At 41.7% G+C, this 24998-nt stretch overlaps 1 protein-coding gene and 2 long non-coding RNA genes across 5 annotated transcripts in view; 2 read left to right on the top strand and 1 right to left on the bottom strand.

Moving 5' to 3' along the window:
- The window catches only part of LOC116060683 (heterogeneous nuclear ribonucleoprotein C-like), a 57246-nt gene that overhangs the window by 19348 nt on the left and 12900 nt on the right, over positions 1 to 24998 (top strand). The window lies entirely within an intron of this gene.
- Positions 6351 to 23874, bottom strand: LOC116060684. The gene is made up of 3 exons (XR_004107554.1): positions 23717 to 23874; positions 9777 to 9783; positions 6351 to 6362 (listed from the first exon to the last, which is right to left on the bottom strand). It is a non-coding gene; the product is annotated as an uncharacterized LOC116060684 (long non-coding RNA).
- On the top strand, positions 7016 to 21401 carry LOC118494709. The gene is made up of 4 exons (XR_004896865.1): positions 7016 to 7066; positions 9060 to 9064; positions 13662 to 13668; positions 21391 to 21401. It is a non-coding gene; the product is annotated as an uncharacterized LOC118494709 (long non-coding RNA).

Raw genomic sequence — 24998 nt, 5'->3', positions numbered from 1 at the left:
GGGCGTCGCACCCGTGGGGGATGTGGGTGTTTTAACACCCACACTTTTCCCGGTGAGAGGGTTCAACACTCACACTTTTTCTGCAGTTTTTCCACAGTTTTGCACAAACGCCTTGCGTCGAACTGCCGCCGTAGCTACGTCGTAGGCTGTGTGTAGCGATTATATTGCCTGAGTGAACAGAATTGCGTCCATAGCAACGCTCTGTTTTTCATGGCAACGGTATGTTATACTTTGCAGCGGTCTTAACAGACCGCATTCTACATCGAGGAGAACTCGCAATTTTTACGTTAATCTTGATCGCTATAAGTATGTGAGTACTGTCGATAGCAAAAAAAAAAAAAACGAGCCGAATCGGTGCTAGCTAACTGGAGCTGCTGCAGCTAATGCCGAGAGCTCCCGTTAGCTAAAACAGCAGTTTTGGGGGCATATCATAAAGAGTGCCTTTGTGCCTCTTAACAGACACAAAATGCAATGAAAATGTCTGTGCAACATGAACAGGGCCCTTACATGACAACAAGATGCGTTTTCAACTCAGACATTGTTTAAATTCACCTACCCAGCTGCGAGCTGCCGTCTGGGATGAGTGAGTGGTTCAGTCAGGCTTCGGTAATAATCATCAAGCAGCAGTTCCCTGTGTATTTGTAGCATATATATCCATTTTGTGTGCGATCCATCTGCCGTTGGTGAATAGTAGTCTCTGCAGTGGCGAACTGTGTGTTAGTTGCCTTAGCCAGGTTAGCAGGGCCGACCGGCATCCTTCTAATTCCTCCCCACCTTCCTCACCTGCCGCGGCCGACAACAATCCACGGGCGCCCGCTGGTCTGGTGGATGTCCTCCAGAGGACAGTTCATGCTTTCGCAGCAAGTAAAGTTTATTTCCCCCTCAAAAATAGGTAATTGAGCACTGTAGTGGTGATGATCATATCAGTGACTATGTAACTACATGGAAACGGGCCAAATGATGCCTGTTTCTTGTACAGTAATAGCGTTACTGAAGGCTAGCTCTAGCTCCATAGGTTACTCCAAGCGTCTTCCCTTGTGAACACCTCCGCTCTTCACTCTTCTCACACCACGCTCCGATCTGCACACTGCTGTTTACCTTTTCCTGCTACAACTGAATTCCTGCGGGACTTCAGTGCAAGACTACAGTCAGCCTTCTGTAACGCTGTTACTTTACAAGAAACAGGCATCATGTGGCCCGTTTCCATGTAGTTACATAGTCACTGATATGATCATAACCACTACAGTGCTCAATTACCTATTTTTGAGGGGGAAATAAACTTTTTTCGCCGCAAAAATTTCGCCGCGAAAGCATGAACTGTCCTCTGGAGGACATCCACCAGACCAGCGGGCGCCCGTGGATTGTTGTCGGCTGCGGCAGGCGGGGAAGGCGGGGATACCGGTTAGAAGGATGCCGGTCGGCCCTGCTAGCCTGGCTAAGGCAACTAACACACAGTTCGCCACTGCAGAGACTACTATTCACCAACGCCAGATGGATCGCACACAAAATGGATATATATGCTACAAATACACAGGGAACTGCTGCTTGATGATTATTACCGAAGCCTGGCTGAACCACTCACTCATCCCAGGCGGCAGCTCGCAGCTAACAGGGTAGGTGAATTTAAACAATGTCTGAGTTGAAAACGCATCTTGTTGTCATGTAAGGGCCCTGTTCATGTTGCACAGACATTTTAATTGCATTTTGTGTCTGTTAAGAGGCACAAAGGCACTCTTTATGATATGCCCCCAAAACTGCCGTTTTAGCTGGTAAGTGGGAGCTCTCGGCATTAGCTGCAGCAGCTCCAGTTAGCTAGCACCGATTCGGCTCGTTTTTTTTGCTATCGACAGTACTCACATACTTATAGCGATCAAGATTAACGTAAAAATTGCCCGGAGTTCTCCTTTAACTCTTTAATGCTGCTGGTACAAATTGCTATCGTAATTAGGTAGATACAACCCGAGCTAACGTTAGCTAACTGAACCTATCATTTAACATTAGGCTGTTAGCTAGCTAGCTAGGTTGTCTTTTGCCATTTATGTTCGTAAAGTTTAATGTCCGGTGGCATTTTCATCTCTTTTTATATGCCGTTACTGTAGCTATATGCGTAATGTTAGCAGAGATTTAGAAAATGGTGTGTTTATCAGTTGTAACAGGATGGGAGGTAACTGCACTTTTTAACTTCACTAGCAATGTTAAATGAAAGCTAATATGTACGAGTAGTTTCCCATGTAAGAAGTATAACGTGCCGTAACATTAGCTACGTTATAGCATTCATGATAAACGGATAAACGGATCATAATATAATTACGTATGTGCTAATTTGCATAAATAGCACAACAGATCTAAACATTGAGTATAGCCAGGTGAAAATGTCTTGTTGACATATAACAGAAAAAGACTTAATGTAAAGGTCTGAATGGAACCCATTTAGGCTACCCATGAGCATTAATACATAGAGGCAGGAAGAAGTACTTTAAACCAGTATTGATTATTGAGTGTATTAAACCAGTATTATTATTGCAGAGATGGGGTTTGGGGCTGAGTCAGTGGGACTGTTTCTGGGGGATGGGTCTAAGGGAAGAACAAGGGTAAGGAGAATGCAGAAGACAAAAGGTAGGTAAAATAAAAAGTGAAACCCCACGGACCCAGCCCCAAACCCCATCTCTGCAATAATAGGCTAATTAATAAAGGCTGGTTTAAAGTACTTCTTCCTGCCTCTATGTATCAATGCTCATGGGTAGCCTAAATGGTTCCATTCAGACCTTAATATTAAGTCTTTTTCTGTTATATGTCAACAAGACATTTTCAACTGGCTATACCCAATGTTTAGATCTGTTGTGCTATCTATGCAAATCAGCACATACGTAATTAGATTATGCTCTGTTTGCCCATGTTAACAAACAGTACGATTATCCATCGTTTTTATTGTTAATAAACAAATCACATCCATCCCCCTCACTTTTGAAAAGCTTGCTACGCCCCTGGGAATGTTGTTATATTAATAGAATTTTGAACTGATGGTGGCGCTATAGATGAAAAGTCAGAGGATCACCAAAGTTATTATTAATCATCCTAAGGTCAACATGAATGAGTGTACAAACCTTATGACAATCCATCCAATAGTTCTTGAAAGATGTCAACAAAAACACAAATTACAACCTCATGGAGGCCCTAGAGGAAAAGTCAGTAGATCACCAAGGTCATTCATCCTCTATGCACCATCAATGTTTGTACACAATTTCAATGTAATCCATTTGATAATTGTTGAGATATTTCAGTCTGGACCAAAGTGGGCCATCAAACTGACATGCCATCCCTAGCTATGCTGATAGCATTGCTAAAAACATTCATGTGCATATGTGAAACTGAAAAAGGTTCTTAAATTGGTTTTGCTCTCATGTTCATTGGAAGGCAGCATCTAAATGTGTTTGTCCCTTTCCCTGCATAGCACTATAGGATTTTGAGTTCTAAGGAAAAGATAAATAAATTATAAAACAAGCCAATCTGCATGATCATTTCCCAGTAACGGATACTACAATGCAGCTAAAGTCACAAATGTAAATAATGGCGAGACAGCCACCAAAATTCTCTCTGTCCAAACTCCCAATAATCCTGCTCTGTGCTGCTGGCAGCAGTGTGCCCCGTCTCCTCCCTCCTCCCACTGTTCTCACAGCGCTGGCCAACAAACACTACTGCCTGTGGCCTAGATTACTTTGCGAACAAACTTTCCAACTCGTGTCTAAGACGCTAAAGCAGTGTAATCTGTTCATGAAACACCATGCGCGTTTCCAGAATTTTACTATTGCTAGAAAGTTGGATTATTTAGGTCAATAAATAAATTGTCACCTTCTAATCTATAGTTAAACTCAATAAAAGCTTTTTTATTTTATATGTCTTAATGTAGCCCCCCCATCCACTTCCTGTCCTCCCACTGCCACTCTGGCATAAGTCTCCCCCCAGGCCATTTGCTCCAGAGCAACCCTGACAACATAAGGGTTTTGTCATAATTTATCGTCCGTGCTTTCTGACTATCACATGTCCCCTTTAGCTTGGCGAGTCCCAGCTGTGGAAGAAGGGATGGGGTAGAGAGAGGCTAGCATTTCACAACCCAGATGCTGCAGCCGTGGCCTCTGTGTGCTCCAGTGCACTACTACAAAAGCTCACTGTACTGTGTTGCCTTTATAAGGAGGCTCAGGTGCCAGAAGAAGGGCCCCTGTGTGTGTGTGTGTGTGTGTGTGTGTGTGTGTGTGTGTGTGTGTGTGTGTGTGTGTGTGTGTGTGTGTGTGTGTGTGTGTGTGTGTGTGTGTGTGTGTGTGTGTGTGTGTGACTTAAATAGCTATATGGGTTAACCAGAACAAAAGACTGCTGTAGTTAAGCAGTTTTTTTGTCTCTCCACCCTGTTTCACTGTGGAAATATTTGGCCTGTGTAAAGATCATTACTGCTCATTTTATTATCTGCTCCATTTTGCATCTCAGTGAAGAGGGGACTGGCCTGAACACCAAGTGGCAGAGCGTACTGAGCATCTGGTCTCTGGTATTTCCGTCTGCTTTCTCCACGCGCTGTACTCTTTTAATATTCTCTCATCTGTTTTAATTATCAGAAGGGCTGGTCATAAAGGAGTTTAAGTTAGGATGGAAACGAGGTAGTCGGCCCATGTGTCGTATAGGCTCAAAGAGACTAACAGGGGCAGGAGAGGCGGAGGCATTAGGGTATGAAGTCTGCAGTTGCCAGGAGCAGTGGGTAATGATGTCCTATCTGTTTTGTGTGATTAACAGTAACTTAAAGGTTAATCTGATGGCAGATATTACAAAGATGGGAAATTGCATGACAGGAAATGGGTCACATACTGTAAGTGGGCTAGTGCAACTAAAAAGACAATTCTGGTTTATTACAACTTGGGTCTTTATTGTTATGGTTTTGGACATCATTTTTATTAGTTATGGTTATTGTATTCATCACATTAATTGCTATAATAACTAAAAAGTAGTCAGATCGGACAAGAAGAATTAACAGTTTGACCAATCATGCAGTTTTTAAAACAAATAAGTCAAACTTATTTGGAAAAGAAGACAAAGATGTAAGGTAAAATCCAAACTGTTAGGGATGCAAACATCCATCACCATTTACAGACCGACTTCCTGTTTCAAATTTGACTCATGCCTTACTGTAGTTGTGCATGGCTTACCCTATCAGACTTTGTTATAGTTATAACTACAGCTCAGATGTTAGTTTGGTGAGTGTAATGTCGCCATAAAATGACAAAAACTATGAAAATAAAGACAGAGGTTGTAATAAACCTGGATTATCATTTAATGTTTTTTTAGAGGCAGTATGGCAGCATTGGGAATAGATCAGTAAAACGCTAGTTGCAGCTTGTTTTACTGAGTGTATTTTTAGTCATGTCCTTCTTCATCTCATTTGTTCCCATGCAACACTTGTCACTTATTTTGTCAGATTATATATGTGTATCTAGCCTGAGGCTCGCCTGGCTGACATCTGTAAAATCCACCACGAGCCGGGAAAAAGCAAAGGGCAAATGGAGGCAATCTGCAGTTAGGAAAGCAATGTTGAAGTTCACCCATTTTTATGAACGACCTCTTTCTGCTAGACATATTTCTGTGACATCACTCTGATTGTCACAACACAGCTGACTGCCAGCTGTTATGACACCCACCCACAGCTATATCTGTATGCACAGCATCCCCATCATTTATTAAAATAATGACAGTTTTAAACATAATTTAAAAAGAGGGGGTTGCATAATGTGCAGGGACACTGACTGGCAGATAATAACTCATATATTTATGTGTTGTTAAGGGGAAAATAGCATGTTGCTTGTAAAAACACTTCAATAAAAGTATGTAAAAAAAATGCAACATAGTGTTGATTTACTTGCCCTCTACCCTTTTCCCAGTGTGGATATTGGGTTATGATGATCACAGGTTGCTCCTGATCCATGCAAAAGTCTAGTGTGAGCTCATACCTGGGCCTGTGTGGCTCTGTGAATTGTACAGTAACCATCCTGCAGGCTACCACATTAATTTCCTTAAAGTGGCCATATTATGCTCATTTTCAGGTTCATAATTTTATTTTGAAGTTGTACCAGAATAGGTTTACATGGTTTAATTTTCAAAAAACACCATATTTTTGTTCTACTGCACATTGCTGCAGCTCCTCCTTTCACACGCTGTCAGTTTTCTGTTTTAGCTACAGAGTGAGACCTCTTAACTTCTGTAACATCTCTGTTGTCAGTCGCACATGCACAGTAGCTAGGTAAGGATTACATGAGCTAGCTCCAACTTCGGCCTGTACAAGATAGGCCTGGCAAACTCTATTCTTTTTAAGGATTTGGGTTATTCTGATCACTCACTAAACTGATCCGGGTTGTGCGAGTCACTTGAGTCACTTGAGTCAGTATTGTATGCTACATCCAAGGCAAGCTTTTGATTTGGATAAAATGCCATGTTTTTATTTAGAATCTTTTAATTTTATTTGGAAAACGTTATATCCACAAATGTAAATGGTCTGAAAGAAAACCAAATATTCATTTAAAATGACATGAAATTATATTTTGAAACTTTTTAATAGGACTGACAAATAAGAAAGCTATCCGGACTTTGAACATTCACAATGACTTACAACCTCTTTAATGTAAATTCCATGCGCCCCTTTTTCATGTATGTGTGTATGCATTTAATGTTTTCAATGTGTATGTGTATCTGTATCTTGAATAATAAAGTTTTTTGAAGACAAAAACAGAAAAAACATGAGTTGTCGGCTAGGTGAGCTAACTCACGTACATACAATGTTCTGCACGTAGCCTAGCTAGGCTACGTGCAGAACATTGTATGTTATTTCAGAAGTGAAAGAATGGCTTTTGTTGTGGATTTGCTTTACCCTGAGCTTGAGGAGAGACTTCACTCGCTTGTCTGAATCAGATCCACTCACATAGCCGGCTGATTCGTGCGAGAACTCATGAATCCCCGACAACTCACGAGCCCTCGTTGACTCGTGAATCCCATGGTCTGCGAGCTTCCGGCTCTGAGTCTGCGGGTCGGGACTGTCTCTCTGCTCACTCAGGCGCTTGAGTTGACTTGTGGAGTTGCTGTTGCCTACGGAATTGTAAGTTATAAAGCTTTTTGCAGCTAAGATGGCTAGCATAGTAGAAGCTAATGTTGCAAGAGGTTTGTGTGTGGCGCTGTTATCATTTTAGATTGAATTGTAGTAGGACTCAACTGAACCGGGTTAATGATACTAGAGACTCGCGATTCGTGAGTCAATTTAAAGACTTGGGTTAAAGATCCGAGTGAATCACGAGTCGAACAGATCTAGTACAAGGCAGGATTAGCTGGGAGACTTCTACATGAGGGCGCACTTCCAACTTTGTGTGGAATACCTGCAGAACAGGGACATGTAAGTAGTTCTATACAATTTATTTTGTAGATTAGGGTGAATTTGTGTGTGTTGTAGCAGTGTTTTGCCATTGAGAACGAGCTAGCATGCTAGCGCTAGCATGCTAACGGTTAGCTCCCTAGGCCCCTCGTCTCGGCTAGTGACGTAGAAAGCCGTGCAGATTTTGAACAGCTCACCCGGAGACTGAAGGGAGGACACATTCAGAAACCGTATCTCACTTAAAACAGCATGGATGGGTTTTTTTCAAAGTTTGTATGCGTGTGGAAGCACTAGAGACACAAAATAACACCCCAAATCCCAGAAAATTGATTTTTTTCATAATCTGGGGACTTTAAAGGATATAGTAGATGTCCTGTGTTTGCTGACTTGGCTAGAAGTCATTACAGCATGTATTTGATATTTGATAGTTTATGATTCAGAAAATCATCTAATAAAGGAAAACAAGGCAAAATACAGATAGAATAAACAAATCACCTACTGCAACATGACTTTGGTTTTGGTTGTTCATTTGTTGTATATTGAAAAGCACTCCAGTTCACAGTGATGAATTTTTCCCCATTTAGTTTCTCTTTACAAATAGCAAGAGTGTTCTGCTTGTCTGCATCTCAGTGGAATGAAGTTAAATAAAGTGCGGAGAGATTTCCAGGCCTGTGTGTCAGTGTTATGGTTGGGAGTAGCAATGTTTTTCTAGCCATGTCACTATGCGACCAATCAGGTCAGTGACCATAGAGCAAGCATAAAATCTGTTGTGGTGCATGTTTAAGACCCTAGCTCACTCCCAGCTCAATACAGCAAGATTTTGTGTTGTATCACATAAATCTATAATTTTACCCCCCCCCACACCTTTCTAACGTTAGCATTGAGGGGGCTGATAATGACAATTTGTTGTAATTTTCCAAAACCAACAAGCTGATCAGTGTGTCCACTTGACACAGCCACTGACCAGATGTGCAGAGGTGAGAAAGTAGGCAGGATGTAAACGTGTCTCTCAAGCTCTCTTTTTTTATCCTTACAACTACTTCTGTCTCTTTTTGTTTTAGTTCACAGTGTGTGCCTGTATCTCCATTTGTATAATTCATCGCATCTTACTCCGCCTTCGAATGTGGTCATTTGGAACAGCTATAAACACTTGCCTTTAGACGTATTGGGATGACACTTGGTACACATTAGTTCATTTGAAGCATACCAAACCCAGCATCCTCATACCTCATTTCTGAGTGAGCAATTTGCCACCATTGGCAAGAAAGTGTATAGCTAAGGCCAGCTTTTGCTTGTGCTGTGGCAAAAAAAAAAACAGCCCACTAACTATTCATCAAAGCCCTCTGTACCTTCTCCTTCCATTTCCACATCAATTTTACAGTGTCACAGCTACTTTCATTTTTCTGTCTAGCTTTTCCTTCTGTTCTTTGTCAGCTTTCTCTCTGCGTGGTTGCACAGACAATGTGCTGTCTGCAGTCCATTCCTCGGAAAGATGACGGGGGGTGTACGGTTAGGTAAAGGTCAGTGCAGTCAGAGTTGGGAGTAGTGCAGGGTAAAAAGGTCACTGTGTGTAGAGAAGAGAGGAGAGTGGATCTGCTGGTTTAAGGTCCACTGCCATAGCTTTTAAAGCAGCAGAGAACCAATGAAGATAGGAGACGGGTAGATAGAGTGAGAGGGGTATGAGGAAAAGAGGGAGAGAGTGATATGGATGCTGTAGACATGATACTCTGTGGAGAAAGGTCATGTGTCCGCGGCGGTGACACCAATGGCTCAGGGCATGATGGCAATAATGACCATGATCGCATAACTGAGAAAATAAAAATATTTTTGTGTGTGTGTGTGTTTGTGTGTGTGTGTTTCTATCCGTATATTTGCATTACCCAGCCAGATGAGTTATCTCTCCTGTCCTGCAGGCTTATCACTCTACAGGGGTTGGTCCCTCTGCTAATGAAGTCATCTCTATCCCTGTTGCCTACCCGCCACTGGGAAGAGAAAAGTAAGAGAAGCAGGGAGATGGAGAAAAGGAGGCATGAATAAGGATTGATGCAAAAGACACACAGGGTGTAATACAGAGCAACATTACAACAGTACAGTGTGAAACAACTGAAAGAGAGAGGAGTAGATAGGAGAGAAAAATGCAGAGAGAGAAAGAAATAACAGTTGGGGAGTGTGAGGGGTGAAGAAAGCAAAGGAGGGAAAGCAAGTGAGCACTGCACTGCGTGTCATTGCCCCCCTGGCGTGAACAATCCATCTCAAATTGATCTTCCAGCTCGGCCCAGCAGGGCATTCTGAATCAATCTCAAATTGATCTCAGTGCCAGAGGTCGGGAAAACTAGCAGTGGAGCTTATCAGAAATATAGTAGTGTTGGGAGGATCTGACAGGGAAACTTATCACACTGCACAACAGGAAATGGGCTCTGAGCCCCCAGGGCAGCAAGAGGACGAGCCTGCTCTCTGTACACACACACACAAACCACACACACACTCAGAAGCACACACAGATTCAATGTCTTTGCGTATACCCAACACAACCATACATTGACACATGCTCCCTAGTGTTCAGCACAGAACGGAGAGGGTATACTGTGCATAAGACACACACACACACACACAGCTCAGGTATCCGTACACACCTAGAGGCTACGTCAAAAAAAACATATTGTGCTTGTCGGAGCACAATATGTCAATATATTTTAAGTTAGACAGGTGAGATTTGAGGCCTGGAGCCCTAAATGGCTTATAACACATTAGTCCTGCTGAGGACACATTAATGTGTCCTCAGCAGGGCTGTGAGAGGAAGGACAATCAATACCAGCTTGCATTTAGACAGTCAGTCAGCTTAGGGGGGCAACCTGCCTCTACAGGCCCAGTGAAAAATAAAACCATATAAACAACTGTTCAAAAGTGATTTTCACCACATATTATCTCTAAAAACACTTAGAAACAAATCCCGTCCAGGAGTGTAGGAACTCCACACACACCTTCTTAAGCACACTGAACTGGCATGCTCATATAGTTAAACACTAATGAAACATCAACTGGCCGCTGATATTTGGCAAATTTTGGAGAGTGTGCTGTTAATACTGTCTAGTGGCCATTGTTCCCATTTATGATTCTAAGGGATTGTGGAGTGTTTTTTTCTCACTTCTCATCGCTGCTCTTGTCACCAGATTGAAGCTGACAGCAACTTTACAGAGAAACACACAGAAAACTAACTCAAAATTAATTTGTATTACAGAGAGAGCTGCAAAATGACATAAAGAGGGGAGCAATACAGGTAACGAGAGACTGAGGGAGTGCAGTGAAAAAGAGTGAGGAGGAGGGGAGGGGAGGGGTGTCTTTGGGCATGTCAGCGTTTGGGAGGCAGCAGGAGAGCCTTTTCTGTGGCCTGGACTGGAAAAGCTCTCTGTCAGCACAGAGGGGTAATGGGGGTTAGCGGGGAGAATAGAGGGAGTGAAGATGAGTGTGTGAGTATATATTAAAAAAGTGCATGTGTGAGTACAAGTGGTTGCATGTCCTAAGGGGTACTGCAGAATATCAGTGACCCCAGTGACCCTCAGGACAAATACAGTGTAGGAATGCACTCACAATACCAAATAATAATAGTCACTCTCTAGAAACTTGTATATACGCATTTAGTGAATTCAATATAAAAGGTTTCTTCCAGAGTGTTAGGCAAAAAAAAACATCCCATAGGAGAGGGAAACCAGCAACTGCGCAGAATCAACTTCCACGATGGAAAGACAGATGATGATTTAAAGAGAAATCATTAAGTGGATTCAAGATTCAAAATTCAAAACCCTTTATAAATCCCACAATGGGGAAATTCACACTGTTGCAGCAGCAAGGGATAGGAGGAAAAGTAGAAGACACAGATAAACAAACAAATGAATATAAGTAAAGAGAATAAATATTAAAATAGTAAAATGTATTTACAGTATTGCACAGTCACATTTTTTATTGCACGGTTTATCAGTCCTGGTGTGTGTGTGTGTGTGTGTGTGTGTGTGTGTGTGTGTGTGTGTGTGTGTGTGTGTGTGTGTGTTTTATCCCTGTGGTCCACTGGGAGCAGTGCAGATTGTAGAGTCTGACAGCAGCAGGCAGGAAAGACCTGTGGTATCTCTCTGTGACGCAGCGCGGGTGCAGCAGCCTGTCACTGAAGGAGCTGTTCAGTGCTGACAGTGTCCTGCATGGGCTGGGAGGAGTCGTTCATCATGGAGGATAATTTAGCCACTATCCTCCTGTCTCCCACCACCTCCATGGCGTCAAGGGGGCAACCAAGAACAGAGCTGGCCTTCTTAATCAGCCTGTCCAGTCGTTTCCTAACTGCCACATTGATGCCACTGCCCTAGCAGAGCACTCCATAGAGAATGGCTGATGCCACCACAGTCATAAAATGTTCTTGGTAGAGCCCCCTGCACCCCAAAAGACCTGAGTCTCCTCAGCAGATACAGTCTGCTCTGGCCTTTTTTGCTGTGGTGTTGTCAGTCCAGTCCAGTTTATTGTTCAGGTGAACACCCAGGTACTTATATGGTTTAACCATATCGATGTCCGTACCCAGGATGTTCACCGGCAGGCGGAAATCCACCATCAGCTCCTTGGTTTTCCCAGCATTGATCTGGAGGTGGTTCCGCTGGCACCAGTCCACAAAGTCTTGATTAAGTTCTCTGTACTCCCTGTCCTCCCTGGACACCCAGTTGTGGCTTGGTCTTCCTCCGGCCCTGTGCACAAGCACCAACTTATGCTAATGAATGCTTCAGCAAAAACAAGCCAGACCTTTTTTAACCTTTGGCCTCCATGACACACACACACACACACACACACACACACACATATATACGTGTGTCAAAGTCACCTCCCTGCAGTTTTACTGTACAGTACACACAGTACACTTTCAGTCTAAACTGTGATGACCTGTTTTATGACGTTTAGACTTCTCCGTTGACTTAATCCATGGACCTTTTTTAACAGCAGACATTTGGACTTGTAGCAGGAAAAGCACATGTGAAACAAATTTCATTAACGATGGTGTGGTTCCATCACATGTCCCAGCGAGCCAGCATCACCCTGGACTTAGCAAACACAGTTGTTAGTAATATTATCAATTACACCTGTGCTTTTCCTGCTGCTATGATAAGCCAACCGTGCTGCTGCTGTGAAAAAGGTTTGTTTGCATGCTGGCTCGCTGTCATGGATTACTGGGACACTTGAATAGAACAGAGCCATTGTTCAGCCATGAGTTATGAGTAACACCTGCGATTTTCTTGTTATAAAAGTAAAAGTGTATGCTGTAAAAAATGACCTATTCCTTGCGATATGGATAAAATCTTCTATCACGATATAATGTAAATTTATATCGTGATATCAGTGTATATTGAGAATAGGGTTGGGCATCGTTTGGATTTTAACAATTCTGATTCCAATTGCGATTCTTCCCTTTGATTCCGGTTCTTATCGATTCTCGATTCCGATTCTTTGAGGGGAGGAGTTGAAACGGGTCACGTGCTTATTTCACAAATAAGAGGAAAGTTTTATTTTGATTCAATGGTGGGTTGCAGTTTTACCGGGCTTTTTCAACTTAAAATAAAGCCACACTAGAGCACCGCTTACTGTGCTCCATGGCTGCAACACAACAAGCGCCTGGCCGCTACGGAAACCAAAACTTGCGCATGTTAAATTTGGAACCCATGATCAGATTTGAAACCAAATCCTCCAAACGATTCCAATAAAGAAACGATTCTACTGGAATCGTAATTTTTGAAACGATTCCAAGTAGGAATCGGTTCTCGATGCCCAATCCTAATTGAGAAGTTGTTAAAAAGGGAACCCCACAGTTCTTACACATTGGAGTCTGTTTATAGGTCTTGTGTGAAAAACGTTGCCTTTTGTGGCTCCACAGGGAGCTGTGTGAAGTGATAACACTTGAGTCAGCGTCAGGTTTGAAAATGAAAACAATCTGGAGATGTGGACTTAGAAGTTAACTTACCAGATGTATGTAACCCGCTCCTCATCTTTATTTGAGGCTACAATAACTACTACTTAGTCTGGCTATCACCAGACCAAGCTCAATCTTTTAAGATTGAACATTAGTCTGGGGAGTCTGCTCTGTATTTTCTCTGCACAAGAGGCGTGATCAACGGGCATAGTTCAAATGACTGTGCGCTATTGGATAGTCCTTCAACCAATCAGACCAACCATCCAGGTGATGTACTTTGCAGAGCGAGGCAGAGTGAAAGCCGGTCGTTAGTAAAAAAAAAAAAAAAAGCCGGTCGGTAGTAAGGCATACACATCCTTCTTTTGTAGGAATTGTTCCAGGGCAAGTTTCTGTTCCGTTTTCAGAGAAAACTTGCCTTTGAAATCTTTTAAAACAGCAGCGACAGCGGCATCAACGGGTTGCTGCACTTCGGTGACCGTCATGTTCAATGTAAACAAAAAGCTGCTTGCCTTCGCTTCTCTATCGTCATCGTGTTAGACCCGCCAATAGCGCGCCAGGTGGATAAGCCAGTTTGTGATTGGTTCCCGCAAATTTGTAACGGAAGCAGGATAGATAAACGTACAGGTTTCCAGTCTGAGCTGCAGGGCGAAATCAAATCACCGGCAGATCGGGCTGGGTTTACCCAGTCTAGCTACTACTAGCATAACACACCCGAATCTCTGACCGAACTGTCGAGTTGCATTGTAGGTAATGTAGTGTGTGTCAGGCTTTGTCAAGGAAGAAAAATGTGTTGAATCAAAAACACAATATCTCTGGTTCTGCTGTATCGATTTTTGTGATTTTTTTTTTTTAACTACCCATTGTGAATCAGATAATGTTAAACTCTAAAAGTGCAAAGCTAACACAACAAAAATTGCATACAAATCCAATATTGCCATCAATCAGTCCTTTTCATTGATAATGACCTAAAACACCCAGAGATAATAAAGGGATAACTAGCATTATATAAACAGAACGAAAGATAATCTGATGGTAGACAAATTTGTATTCCGCTGTTTATATCCCTAAATGTGAATACATTATCATATTCAAAATCTGTGAAGGTATGTAATAATTACCTTTTATTTTTTAATTATATCTCTAAGAATACTTAGAAACAGAGTCTATGTGAGCATTTAGTTCTGCTGCATTACTCTTGGAAGTCCTTAAGCTTCTGCTAATGGCTCCTTTTCTGCAGTACCAGCTCACTTAGTTTTTGTCTGAGCTGTACAAACACAATGTCTTATACTTGTCGTCCCCCTCCTTAACACATCCCTATCTCTTCCCTTTCGATTTCTCTTTCAGTCTCTGTTGTAATAAAAGTGAGGCAGATACAGGGAGTTTGTTGACTTAGCGTAGCTAATGTTAGCTGAGGTTAAAGTTTTGTCCAGTGAGGATTGCAGACTGCAGTCTGACGTTGACTCTGCAAATTTCAGTGCTGTCGATCACAGTTAAAACCACAGACGGCTCTTCTGAGGGCCTTTCTGAATGGCAGCTTCTTATTTGCCATCATCATTGCCTAAATGTTCAGATCCTCTCTTGCTGTCTGAAGAGAGAACTGGATTTGTTTGCTCCGTGGCTGGATGACAAAGTCTAACTAGACAAAGCTAATCACAGACACGCACGCACGCACACACACACACGCACGCACACACACACACACACACACACACACACACACACACACACACACACACACACACACACACACACACACACACACACACACACACGCGCACACACACACTCTTTGGTTCTGTGACAGTGTCTTGTCATTTTTACTTTCCTTTTGGTAACAAGCAAAGAAGTTAATTTTAGCTTGGTGTAACCATGCTGCTTTGCCCTTCATGGAGTTGAGCTGAAGTGACTTTTAGCTTTTAATTCTTCAATAATTTCAGGACAACAGCATAGTTCAGGACATGGAAACCATGCAGGGGCTTGACAGAGTTGAAAAGGCTGAAAGGATTAATTACTCCAGGCAGCCTCGGGTAACCTTTTAACTTTGCGCTCTAAGTTGGTTCTGATGTATAGTCTCCCCCTGTTAGAGGAAGTGTCTTGATATCTGTGCTCGCCAAGCTCTTTACGGGTAATGGGGGGAGGGGTCTCTGTGAGTGCCCTGGATGTCACCTGTCACCTTACTGCTGCAATGCTGCTAATTAGCACTAAATAACCTGAACTCTGAAATTTCCAATTACTGCTCCCAGCGAGACCATGAGCTTTTGATGCTAAAGCAGTTGGCCTTCCTGGAGAGAAGCCACACATATTTATATTCAAAGAAGTACATGCACTGCATCACTGACAGGCAGATGAAATGTTAAACAGCACCTACTCCGTTGTGAGCTCCAACAACAAGCTTTAATTCAAAGGAACCTTTTCAAAGTTGGTAATAAAAAATAAAGTGGCATTGTTTGCTTATTTTGTTGAGTTGTGTGAAGATGGTCTCAAGTCATGTGGAAGAATTGGACTTATCCACTCCAAACACTCTGCCTCCAGGAGGATTAGGCCACATTGTCATCGCTACTGAGGGGTGCATGTTCTTTACACCACATGCGCATCGAGCTTAACCCACACATATCTACATATGCACATATTTATGGTCTGCTGCAGACATACCTACACCCACATACTGTGCACGCACACTCGTACAGAAATTACTGCAGCACACACACAGACATAGATTACACTGTACTGTATACTATCTTCTAGTGATTTAAATTCAAAGGTTGGAGTTTTTGGCTCTGTGATCTTATTTTTATACTTGCTTTGTATTTCTGTATCAAATAGAGGCTAAATGTATCACCTGATCAGACTAAATTATATATATTTCACTGTGACAACAAAACTTACAGTATTATTCATTTATTCATATGCTGTTCTGCAAGAGTGCTAAATTTGTAATTATTATAAAAGCTCTCTGGGCTTTTAATCACAGGACACACCTGTAAGACCACCTTATTCTAAAAGGCAGATTATGTTAATCTTTTGTTTAGACAGTCCAGGGTCATTTAGAATAAGCTCTCCTCTCCTTCATACAGTATCTGCAACATCACTGTGTTTCCTCTCACTATTATTTTTCTTGTATGTATTTTAGTGTTGTAGAGCTTCTGTTCAACCTTGTGAAACTCCTCAGTTGCTGTGTGATCAAAGCCTTTCTGTATAATAAAGTTTAATGGCTACAGACTGTAAAGACACTTCTATCTTCTGTCCCTTGTGAGAAAGCATTTAAAAACACTCTTATGTGACTTAGCTTTGTCAAATATGTACCACGCATCCAGCTAAGATGAAACTGTCCATTTTTCATCACTTTTCTCTAGTAATAATGCTAAAAACACAGGCTGATTCATGGGACTCGCTCATTATTTCCAACTCTGACATTCTTTGGCTAATCAAACAGTAACCATACCGTGTTACACCCGCCTCGCCTCTGCCATGGCTGATCCTACAAGCCTGCTGCATCAGTCAAGAATGTCCACACCCCGACAGCTGTAGGAGAATCTGACTCATTCCTCTCTCTGTCCCCATCCTCCTTGTCTCTTAACAAACACTCTCTTTTTCACTCTCTCTGTCCTTTCCACGTTATAAGCTCTTGTTTAAGAGCTTGGTGGCTGTGCTTCCTCCTGCCATTTGAGTGTTAGTTTACCACTGATGAGTACACCTATGAGAGGACAAGAGGGATGCATTCTGATTGACTAATGGAGGGCCAAAGAAAGAACACATCTTTCTCCTATGGGACACTCTTTATTAAGTCCCCTGCTCCCTGATGCATGTCTTTTGTCTGATATGTATTGCCTGTTATGCTCCAGCTCTAGTCCTGGCTCCTGTTCAATGTCTTATTGATGCAGCAGCACTCCCCAGCTCCTCTCCATCAATGCACTACTCCTCTGCTCCACTTTCTGACGATGTGACTGCAATCAAACCTAAAGGGCTGTCAGCCATTCAGGGCGACTTAAACTACAGTGAGGTAGGATGAGTGCAATCTGACACATAACCCTTATGTACCTCTATTTATCCGACTGAATAAACTGCTCTCAGGCTATGATTTAACCTTGATGCATGTAGGATATAAATTTATGAGCTCCTGGAGTTGCCATTACTCTAGTACCTCTCATGCTCCGGCCTGTAGCTTTGCATCACCATCCTGCAGTACATACAGTACATCAAAATGATGCAGACCATTGGGCAAAGCAGTAATGGATGTCAAGCAGCAGATTACTTGGTAATGTGCTATTGATCGGCTACTGTCCTGTGCACATCATTGATTAAAGTAGCAGAGTGTGTGATTGTTGCATGTTTGAGTGGGATCTCAGGAAAAAATAAAGATGCTCTTGTCAAATGTGAATTCTCCCTCAGGGGGTGTGTGTGTGTGTGTGTGTGTGTGTGTGTGTGTGTGTGTGCGTGCGTGCGTGCGCGCATTGTATACTGCAATATTGAAATTATAAATAAAATAACCAGATGGGAATATCAAATAATGTCAGATGATAAAATCAAGGAACTTCATTACTAAATATTTATTACATTTATTTATTACATTACATCCAATATTGCCATGAAGCAGTCTTGCTCCTAATTTGCAATATTGCCTCCTGGGAACCAGAGATATTAAATGGATAGTGTGTACCACAGTGTAACCCGTATAGAAAGGTCACTGGCAGTTGACACATATGACAGTATATGTCTTTGTGTGTGGAAGCCCCCACCAGAGCAAATTGGTGTATGTAGCTAATGTGGCATACAAATAACATAATTCATATGAATCCATCAGAAACAATATACAGTTTTATGTTTTAATCATCTTTGTCTGTGTGTACATTACTTATATGCACTTGTGTGTTGAATGCAGGTAGGTGTATCTGAAGCATAACTTGTGCATTTTACAACAACAAAAAGGCTCAGAGGAAGAAATTGTGAATGTAAGTAAAATTGAGATAACAGCTACAGTGATTAAATGAAAGGGAAAGAGGGAGTAGATTAGCTCAGTCTGTCCTTAGAGTGTCTGAGAGAGAGGAGCTGCCAGCGCTCTCTTCATCTTCCCCTCCTCCTCCATTAATGCTGCTCTGCTCTCATCTTGATCACGCTCACCCTTAACATCCCATGGTTTCTCTCTCTCTCTCTCTCTCTCTCTCTCTCTCTCTCTGTCTGTCTGTCTCTCCCCTAATTGACAATCCATGAACACAATGTAGTTTTCTTATTTTTGACGGGGTAAGAGGAAAAATCCCACTGCACAGTTTTAATGCACAGTAATCCCATTTCTTCTTGACTGCATGCTGTTGTCAGTCTCTCTGTGTAGATGTGGGTTGTATTCCAATGTGTTGTCTCTCGATTGTTCTGCTTTGTTATGTTTTTCTCATATTTTACTGTGACTCTGGATAGGGGGCCATGTTGACTAGTAAACGCACCCTGTGTTTGTAGCTGAGCTTTCGGGTTCTAGTTAAGATACTTTACTTTTTTTTTTTTACCACCAAGGCTATGGCAAATACTTGCTTCTGATGTAACAAGTCTTTCAACGCAAACAACTAAATATGTTGTTTGTTCATGCATACAGAACAACACATATGAGCATTTGCTAGTGCCTTAAAATACATAGGCACTAAAACAACATAGTGGAAAGATCATTAAAAAATGTGGGGTTAGGGGACCATCATTGTCATAGTTATAATAATAACCACTCAGTTAAGTTTAGGGAACAATCGAGGTCATCGCTATAAGGAACCATCATCGACTGTGGGAAGACGTTTTTTTGACCCATCGAGACATCATACAGCTACTTGAACGTAATTGGATATATTATAGTTTTGTACCATTTGCTGAAACCAATATTTTTATTCTCTCTTCTGATTGGTTAGCAGGTGTGTGTGTGTTAAAGTTGTACCATATATGAAAACCTACTGTTGTTTAATCATGGCAAAGAGTAACTGTTATTTGCCCTCAACAAATGTTCTACTCTGCAGTGTAGCCTCAGTCTGTCCTAAGGTTTCATCATCTGGATTTTCATAATGTAACAACCTTTTCCTGACCTTTGCACCTCACTATTAAGCTATTAAGTCCATTAAATTAGATGAACATAATAGAGGTAAACTATTGCAGATTATAGGCAAAAAAAAAAACAGCTAATGCATCATCTTTCTTATGTTGGTACATGTACTTGTACACAAGCTCAAGCAATGCATAAATGTACAGGCACTTCACCCTGTAGAACTACTTGAAAGGTAATTATCAAGTTTTATATTTAACTCTAAACTCCACTGGTAGATAATGGAGAGGGGCCAACATTGGAGTAATGTGCTCCCAGTCTTTTCTCTTTGTTAGAACGTGAGCTGCAGTGTTTTGAGCCAGCTGAGGGCGAACTGCAGCTCCTTGGCTGAGGCAAGCATGTAGAGAATTACAGAAATCTAAGCATGAAAACACAAAAGCATGGATTAATTTCTCAGCCCTTTGAAAGGAGGGAACATGTCTCATCCTAGAATTATTTCTTAACAGGAAAAAGCATGACTGAACAAGTTTGTTAATATGTGTGAATCAAGTCAGGCAGGAGTTAAGACAAGAAGTAAAAGGGACAGAAGCAGGTAGTCTGCCTGCTCTGATCTTATCATTCTCACTCCATTTTATTACATTATTTTTAGCAGCTGTCCCTTTTTGTTTTCAGTGGGGGGGTGAAGCACATGTAAATTAGGGAGAATAGATGCTTTCAGTGTTTAGACAGTAATTTGATAAGCTGGGATTCATAGGTCAGAAGAACTTAGCGGTAGATTTCAACTTGAACTGCAGCTTTATTGTTAGCAGCAGGCACACCATAAGCTCAACAGTAAACCTTTGTATTCACATAGGTCACCAACTGTCACACAGCATCACCCTAATCTGACTGCATTTGCTCCTATGACTAATTGTCTAACAGGTGAGATGTGAAAACAATGGCTATATTATGGAACACAATGAGGAGCACATTAACACTATTAAAAATGAAGCCACACACATAGCATGAGACTTATGTTCATTAATCCTTTTCTACAATGCATGCTGGGAGGCTTCACTACACACTTACCCCCTGTAGTGCTACAAAAAGAGAGTAAAAGGTGCATCTATATTAATAAATTATAAAAAATGAATAAACTCTGTCAGCTTCAGGAGTGATGTCCGTAACTGGCCCAAGAGCTATGATCAAACAGAAGTCAGTGTATGAGGTAAATAATCTGTATTCCTGAATTCATTCTGAGGCTTGTGCTGCTCATCATTTACAATATACTGTACTGGTGACTTGTTTTGTCTCTTTTTTGCAAAATTTTATTTTATACAGATTGTGATAATTTACAAATACATCTGTATGCTAACGATACCATTTTATCCAATATTGCTAATTTTAATCAATTAGCCATTTACTTGATGAATGAAATAATCCTGTGGTTGGTGCTGGATTATGGTGTGTAATTTAACACATGCTACTTTAATTCAGTTGATTATTCTACTCTTCAACGATTTATTTTCCATTCTTCACCTGCTGCGACGACTAGCTTCTGCTTCAGGAACCCTGCAGAACTGATTTAGGAAAGACTTCTACTGATAGCACAGTGGAATAATCTGCAACACCGCATGCCCTCTGTTATTTCAAGACCATTCACCATATCATTTCTTAACTAAACCTGCATTCTGCTCTGTCGTAAATCTGTATTCTCAAAGGAGCACAATATATGAAACATGCCTGTCCTAAATTGAAATATAAATCATGACCATCACATTTCCGGGAGGTGGAGGAGAGAGAGCACATAATAGGTGTTGAAATTAAGTAATTGGAAGTAATTCCTTCTTTTCATGCGACAAGCATGCTTTACAAATCTTTGTACTATGCACAATGAATGATATCTAATTGTTGTTCCATTTCATTTATTCTGGAATAGTTTAGTTCATTGCACACATTGCTTCATGGATTGTGCGAGTATATCAGAGTGTGTGTAAATGTCCATGCACACCTAATTTCATGCAGTCATGAGTGTGTAGGTACATAATGTACTTGTACATGTATAAAAAGGGACAGTCTCTAATAGGGCTGGACGATTAATCAAAAATGTATCGACATCTAAATTCTGAAGCTGTTATCGACGTATTTTTCACATGACGATAATTTAAATAATTTATTTCTGTTGATAGGCCTACTTTCTCCTTAAAACATTCTACAGCGTGTGCAGGGTCCGAAATTGACACTCGCCAGTCGCCAAATGTGGGGGCGGGCCGACATGCACACACACAAACATTGGCGCCCACACCAGACACCAGCCACTACCTTCTATTTACTGATAGCTAGCGTTTAACTCAGGCTAATAAATTAGCTAGTAAGTGGCGATTTTTGGCAGCCAGCCTTCCAAAAGAAAGCACAATGAAATAAAATGTTAACCGATCATTAACCGTTGACCGACAAGCAGGAAACAGAGTCTCAGTTCACCTGTCCGGGAGGCTCTGACGTACTTTCCGCACTCCGTGTCTGTGGACAAGTTGTATAGGCTTGTACCGGTGTTGATGTTTTGTGCATTGTTGGACACATGCAGCCACTTTTTGTTGGCCGAGAACCACTGCTTTGCTCACCAATGGAATGGAGAAAGTTTCTGCAAATGACAAAGATAATTTATTATAATATTGGCAAAAGAGAAAGAGAGGTAATAATGAAAGCGAAAAAAATAATGATCATATTACAGGAATACAGTTACCTGATCTTCTCCTGTTGGAACTGTTGGATGCTCCCTTTGTTATGGACCGAATCAATGTTCTTCTTCTAGAGCTTGGCATAGAAGAAGTCTACATGTGGCATGATGTGGTGATAAAGTTTCAGAAAGTTACAAATCTTGATCCTCCAGTAGCATGGCCGGGGCTCCTGCTACTCTGACAGTAGTGGGGTCAAAGTCACCTGTCTTGTATGCTCTAAAAACAGCGATTAAGATCCTCTCTGTGCTCAAAAACAGTATTGATGGCACAGCTATGAAAGTTCCATCTGACGTTGCTGGATCTTGGCAGTCTATGGGCAACCACTTTATCCAGAAAACATGTCCGCTTGGGTGACTTGGAAAAAAAGCTGTCAAATCCACCAATGTTAGAAAAAAAAAAATTCTCACTTTGGATATGTGAGAGGTAGGGGTGGTACGGTTCACAAAATTCACGGTTTTAGGGTCACGGTTTTCATTTCTTTACGGTTCTTGTTATTTTTTCTTTTAATCTTTAACACTCCAGAAATATACTTCAGCATATGATATATACCTAAAATTAGCATATTGAATGCATGTTGCACAATACATGCACACAGTGGCAGTTCTATCTATTGTTTTATTTCCGCTGTCATCATAGGTAACATGAAATCCAAAATGTTCCCACACACCAGACTTATACGATGCTGGCGCATCCTCCAACTGCGGGCAGCCTTCCTTATCTCTCCCACTTGACATTTCTACACGTGACGTGACCTGCAGCACTCCACACTCCCGAGGAGCGGTCGCCTCGACGCTTTTACCAAAATCTGACGAAAATCTTTTAAACTGACCTTTGTCGATCAAAACAACAGACAGATTCAGCAACTCTATGGCCTATTTCTCGCTTAAAATGTTGTCAGAAACACGTTTCGGTGAACTATTTTCGTAAAATACGTGATCGTATTCAGAACGAGACGCCATTATAGTCTGTTTTGAATTCGGGAGCAGCAAGAACCACGTGACGCGTTCGTCCAATCAGCTGCCATGTGTTTCGGTAGTCACGCTTATCCCCCTTGTCGTTTCCAGTAAGTGTTTTAACATAGATGTTGAAAGTGGGCACCACGGCAGTAAGTGGTTAGTGCACATTAACAGTGGACTGACGAACCGCGCGACGCACACATGCTCCGAACCGAGACAAACGAACAAAGCGGTTCGGATGTTTTTTCATGAACCGTACCACCCCTAGTGAGAGGTGGCTTTTAGTGCAGTAGCAATGGACTCAGCTGTAGCTGACTGCAGAGGGATGAACTCAAAAAATCTTTCCTGCACGTTGTTTTTGTCATCGATGTAGCGCAGTACAAGCACAAGTTGGGACTGTGTGGCAATATCTGTTGTTTCATCTGCCTGGATTGATAAAACTCAATCAAATCACTTCTTTGATTATTTTTTTCTCTTGTAACAGACAACATACAGTCCACTAGCTCATTCTGTACATTTTTTGACATTCCCTTAAATACAGTGGCACTGTCAAGGTGCTCTTTCAAAGCTCCATCAAGAGAGGCAACAAAATCCACCAACCCGCGAAATATCCTGTAGTTATCTGAGCTCTCACTCTCATCATGGCCACGTAAAGCCAACTCAAAGGCTCCACAAAATTTCACACAGTCTATTATCCTGGACAGTATGTGTTGATTTTATGTCACCTCTTTGACGTGCCTTCTAATGCCAATCCTGTAGCCTTCATCTAGTTGTTCAGCAATGCTAAATCTGCCAAAAAACTTCATGCTCTTATCAAGATGGCTGCGACTACTTTCATGACGTTTGCATTTTTCAGAGAGATGTTTTTATGTCTCTTACCCCCGTTGTTGTCCACAAAACCTCAGTGCCGACACTTTGAAATAAAAGACGGGGAAAGCAAAAAAAGGCATTGCTAACATCACATCCAGCCAGCCAACTCCGTTTCGCATAACAAGAGCGGGTGAAGCCCATGGTGAAGCCCCGGGTGTAGCTTCGTCCTCGGTCTCTGGCATGCTGCTGGATTTGTAAATCGGGTTGGTCTGGTCGGACATCCTTTATCCTCATTTTTTCTTCCAGCGAATGCCTTGTGAAAGGTTTTTTTTTAGGGCTGTCACATTAACGTGTTAATCGCGATGCAATTAAGGGCCGAGCATAACGCGTTAATTTTTTTTAATTGCATTAATCGCATGCCGCCATTTATTAATTTATTTTCACTTCACTCGCGTCGTGCCTAACAGGCTAATATTTTGACCCTTTGCCACACTTTTCCATACTCCCTCGTAACACATCCTGCTGCTGCAGGCTGCAGGCATGATGGAGAAAGACAGCAGCAACACAATCTGCATGGCGCTTTTTATTTTCCAAAACTCCCAGATGGGTCGAAAGCCATATGCACATTGTGTAAAGCCGAATTAAAATATCACCGAAGCACGTCAAGCTTGAGCTACCACCTACGAGCTAAGCATAGTACAGTTAACGTGACTCAGGTTGATGCTAGCAGGCTCAGGCAAAGCACTATTTTGTAGAGTGCTACTTGCCGACCTGTGGATGAAACCAAATCCCAAAAAATTACTACAGCTCTTGCAAAATGGGTGGCAACTAACTGCAGACCTGTCAGCATCGTAGAAGACTCGGGTCTTAAAGACTACGGTTGGCATGTTCTGACCTGTCTTATACATTGCCGTCGAGGGGGGTAGTTTCTAGGGGTGGGGGAAAAAATCGATACAGCATAGTATCGCGATATTTTTCGTGGCAATACTGTATCGATACACAGACGCCAAGTATCGATCTTTTATGATATGTGTGTTGGTCAGTTTGTCTGCTTGACAATCCCATTTTGCAGCAATACAATGTAAGTGAGATGAACAAACAGAGATATGTATCTTTTTAGATAAAACAGATGTTGACAAAATTTTCCTTTGGGGACATAATTTGAAATTGGGAA

The sequence above is a fragment of the Sander lucioperca genome, chromosome 3, assembly GCF_008315115.2.
Source record: "Sander lucioperca isolate FBNREF2018 chromosome 3, SLUC_FBN_1.2, whole genome shotgun sequence".
NCBI classification, from domain to species: Eukaryota; Metazoa; Chordata; class Actinopteri; order Perciformes; family Percidae; genus Sander; species Sander lucioperca.
Note: the sequence above shows the minus strand (reverse complement) of the source record. Positions and strands in the feature narration are given on the sequence as shown.